Genomic DNA, 5,185 nt, shown 5'->3' on the forward strand with positions numbered 1-5,185 from the left:
TGTGAATCTTAAAAAAAAAAAATGGTTGTGAACCTTAAAAAAAATTAAAAAAAGGAAAAAAATTAAATGTATATTTAGGTTTTGTTGTGAATCTTAAAAATTAAAAAAAAAATTGTGTGAACCTTAAAAATAAAATAAAAAAAGATTGGAGGTATATTTAGCTTTCGTTGTGGATCTTAAAAAAAAAAAAAAAAAAAAAAATTGGTTGTGAACCTGAAAAAATAAATAAATAAAAAAAAGAAAAAAGATTGAATGTATATTTAGTTTTAGTTGTGAATCTTAAAAAAAAAAAAAAAAAAAAAAAAAAAACATATGAGGAAATTAGTGGGTACCCATCCCCAACCCATCCCCTGTGGATATTTAAAGAATATCACCTACCCTACCCAATGGATAAGAAAAAGAGGGGAAAACCCATGTATTTGGGTTGGGTCTCCATGGATACCCATAGGGTAGGTTATCCATTGCCATCCCTAGTCCCAGCCTCCTACTTTAGAACACTAACCATTGTGGGATACTATATCCGGATGGATTGTTGGTCCGTGTTTCAATTGTTCAACCAAATTTCGGATTAATAATTTTATCGGACTATTAGTCCAATCCCACGCTTATGTCTACCTAAACAAACATGGCCTTAGTTGTTTATTCTACTCTACGTTATTCCTTTTCTTATGGGTATCCTTAGATAACATACTCAAAACTAACAAGATGAAGGAAGTGTTGGTCCCAATGGCTATTTAACACAATGATTTGATGAGCATGTACAAGCATGTATGGTGCATTTAACCTCAAAGAAATTATTATTATTATTATTATTATTATTATTATTATTATTTGGAATATTGAGATTAGGATCTCAAACAAAGAAGTTGTTTTGGTGTTTTAACTTGGATAATAAATTTTGATTTTTTAATTGTTCAACAGTAGACAGTAAAATTAAACTATTTAAGCTAAGGTTAACACAGTGAAATAATGCTATCATTTCATTTTTTTGATAAGTTTCTAGTTTAATATTCCTATTAATAATGGAAAAATTCATAATTGTGGTGTGATAATGATGCTGAAATTTTATTATTTAAATAGTAACGTGGTGAATTTATACTACACTAACGTTTAACTTTGATAGTAAAATTTGTTTGTGCTTGTTTTTTAAAGATTTTTTTATGATTTGTTGGGTGGTGGTGGTGGCGGCGGCGAGGCTTCTTTTGGTGGTGGTAGTGTGATGGTGAGAAGAGTTGCTAGATATGGTGGCTAAAGTAGGTCACTAGAAGAGAGTTGGAGGAGTCATCGAAAATGATCTTTGAAAAGTTGTCAACAGTCATTATTCAAAAATTGTCACGGATGACCAATTCTTCTTTCTTCTTTCTTCTTTCTTTCTCATGTCGTCCATCGTCACCACCACCCCTTATCTTCTCCTCCTCATCCTTCTCGTCTTTTATTCTTCTTCTTTTTCCAAAACCCTAACCCCTATTTTTGTAAACACAAATCGCAAACCCACTACTACTGCCATCATCGCTCACCACCACTCTATGATCCTAGATTTGAAAACCCAGATTCTAGAAACCAACTCAGGTAACGGAGCCATCTCTGATGTGCCATTTTTAGTGAAGGGTTTGTAGTAGAGGTCGACGACGATGATTGCAAAAAATGTAGAGGCATTGCAATTAGGGTTTGTATATGGTGCAGAAAGGGAGGGGAGATGGAAATAATGGGAAAGAAGATGAGATTGATAGGTTGACAGATGATTGAAAAAGGGAGAGGAGAAGTAGGAGGAAGAGATAGGCATCGGAGATGGCTCCGGTAGATTTAGGGTTTGGTGGAAGAAAAAGAAAATGAGGAGGAGGAGGAGAGAAGGGAGGCGGCGAAAAAGGGGAGTGACTGACAGTGGTCGACAAGGTGGAGGGTTAAAGCTAGCAATGGTGAGGTTGGAAGAAGGGGTGGCCATCACCGACGATTCTCTCTCTCTCTCTTTTGTTTCCACCGCCGACGGTTCTCTCTCTCGCTCGTTCGTTGGTTTCTCTCATATTTGCTTTGCCCTTTTTTCTTTTTCTTTTCTTTTTTTGGCCTTATGCAAAATGATGTTGTTTTGTGTAAAACGACCCCGTTTTGAATCACTCCATGACACTCTACAGAACTCACTCTAAAGGATCCGGACGCTAGATTTTAACCTGTCTTTTTTGTTGTTTTTTGTTAAGGAAGTACAAGGTTTAAGAAACCGTGTCCATGAACATGACAGGTTTCGAGAAAATTCCACAACAGTTTATTTTTTTTAAAATAATTATAGATAAGTGATCAATTTTATTAATATTAATAATTAAAGTCATAAAATTTTCAATGAATATGTTGTTAGGATTACGACACACCAGAAATCAATCACACACACATAGATATTTACGTGGTTCGGCAATTGCCTATGTCCACGGAGAGAGATATTCACTATAGAATTATCCCGAAGGGAGATTACAGAACTCATACCTCACAAGTCACTCTGTAACTCTCTGCTCTCTCTTGCTCTATTTATACACTGAAGAGAATGATTGAGAGCTTGGCTAGCCTTGCACATGACTAGCTGTTCCTTCATTTTTGGTGGCCGTCCATTACGGCTTGTCGGTTGGCAGCTGTCTATTCCTGACTTGGTGTGCTATGTTTTCACATGTGAAGAGAATCATCCCACACATAGGGTGATATCCAACAAAGCAGCCCCTCAACCTCTTCCCATAGTGGGCTGGAGCTAACAATTCTCCCTCTCCACGCCTATATGGATAACTGACTTCTCACTTGAAGTCCATCCCGGTTAGATTCTTGCAAACTTCCAGTTTGTCTCTAGTGACACCCTTAGTCATCATGTCAGAAGGATTCTTGTCCTGGTGAATCTTCGCTAGTTTCATTAGCTACTTTTCCATCATTTCTCGTATCCAATGATATCGAACATCAATGTGCTTTGTATGTGAATGGTACATAGAATTCTTGCTCAGATCAATTGCATTCTGACTATCACAATGTACCTTGTATTCTTCCTGCTGTAGACCCAATTCTTGGAGAAACTGCTTTAACCACAACATTTTCTTTCTAGCATCAGCGGCAGCAATGTACTCTGTCTCTGTTGTAGATAAAGCAACACACTTTTGTAGTTTGGACTGCCATAAAACAGCTCTCCCTGCAAAAGTGAACAGAAATCCTGATGTAGATTTTCTACCATCAAGATCATATGCCATATCGGCATCTGTAAAACGCTCTAAAATTGGTTCAGCTCCTTCAAAACATAAACACATCTTTGAAAATCCCTTCAAGTACCGAAGAATCCATTTGACCATCTCCCAATGCTCCTTTCCTGGATTTGCGAGGAATCTGCTCACAAAGCCAACTACGTGAGCTATATCTAGACGAGTACACACCATTGTATACATCAAACTTCATACTGCGGAAGAATAAGGGATTGCCTCCATTTCTTTCCTTTTAGAGCTTGTCGTGGGACATGAACGCTTTGTCACATTGAAATGGTTGGCCAGTGGTGTGCTGACTAGCTTGGCATCTTTTATGTTGAATCTTTCAATCACCCGTTCAACATATTTCTCCTGTGACAGCCATATCTTCTTGTCTCTCCTATCACGAACAATCTTCATGCCCAAAATCTGCTGTGATGGGCCTAAATTCTTCATGTCAAAATACTGCGACAAGTTCTTTTTCAACTTGTTGATCACAGCAATATCATGTCTGATGATCAACATGTCATCGACATACAACAGTAGGATGATGAAGTTTCCATCTGAATACCTGGGGAAATATACAAACTGGTCTGCTACCGTTCTTGTGTACTCGTGATCCACTGTGAATGAATCAAACTTCTTGTACCATTGTCTCAGCGCCTGTTTCAGGCTGTAGAGACTCTTCTTTAGTTTGCAGACTAGATTTTGTTTTCCTTTAACTTCAAATCCTTCTAGTATGAATCAAACTTCATACTCCTCTTTCTCCAAATTACCATGGAGAAATGCAATCTTAACATCCATCTGTTCTACCTCTAGATTCAAGCAAGCTGCCAATCCTAGAGCTACTCGAATGGAAGTCATCTTCACAACTGAGGAGAAGATCTCATCAAAGTCAATTCCTTTCTTCTGTCCAAAGCCTTTGACCACCAAACGAGCTTTATGCTGCAATAGTTTACCGTTGCCATCTTTCTTCAACTTATATACCCATTTGTTCTTCAAGGCTCTCCTGCCTCTTGGAAGTGGAACAAGCTCATAAGTGTGGTTCTTCTGCAAATAACTCATCTCCTCCTTCATGGCTTGCATTCAACAGTCTTTCTATGTATGACTCTTTGCTTCCAAAAAACTCTCGGGCTCCCCTTTATCAGTAATCAAAATATACTGAGAAGCGGGATATCTGGTTGATGGCACGGCAGCTCTTCCAGATCTTCGCAATTGAGGCCCAGTTGCCTCTGGTTGAGGGGGTTGCTCCTCTTCATCCGGGTCTTCATCTATTTCCTCTTGATCTTCAATTTCTGGCATAGGATCCTACAACTCTGGCACTTCTTGTTACACGTCATCAAATCTATCATTTTGTGATGGCCCAGAAGATGGGAACAAGTCTGGAGTGATAACATCTCTAGACTTTGCAGACTTCTCAAAATCTACTACTATCTGGTTTTCCTAGAACACAACATCTCAGCTCCTGAACATCTTTTTGTTCACTGGGTCTCACAACTTGTACCCAAATGCTGCATCTGAATAGCCCACAAATATGCATGGAGTGGACTTTTTATCAAGCTTCTGTCTGTTTTCCTTGGAGATGTGTGCAAACCCTTTACACCCAAAGACTCTCAAATGAGAATATGATACCTTTCTTCTGGACCAGACTTCCTCAAGTATCGCAAAATTCAACGGGACTGAAGGCGACATGTTGATGAGATAACAGGCTGTACGGACAGCTTCAGCCCAGAATGGCTTTGGCAACTTTGCCATTCTGAACATACATCTGACTCTTTCAACAATAGTGCGGTTCATCCTCTTTGCCACACCATTGTGTTGTGGGGTACTAGGAACTATTGTCTCGTACCGGATACCTCTACTGGCACAATATGCTGCAAAAGCATTAGAAGTGTATTTGCCTCCATTGTCTGTGTGAAGACACTTCAACTTCTTCCCGGTCTCTCTTTCCACCATTGCATGAAACTCCTGAAAGTGCTGGAATA

This window comes from Camellia sinensis, chromosome 6, assembly GCF_055761805.1.
Source record: "Camellia sinensis isolate YWXY chromosome 6, ASM5576180v1, whole genome shotgun sequence".
NCBI lineage: Eukaryota > Viridiplantae > Streptophyta > Magnoliopsida > Ericales > Theaceae > Camellia > Camellia sinensis.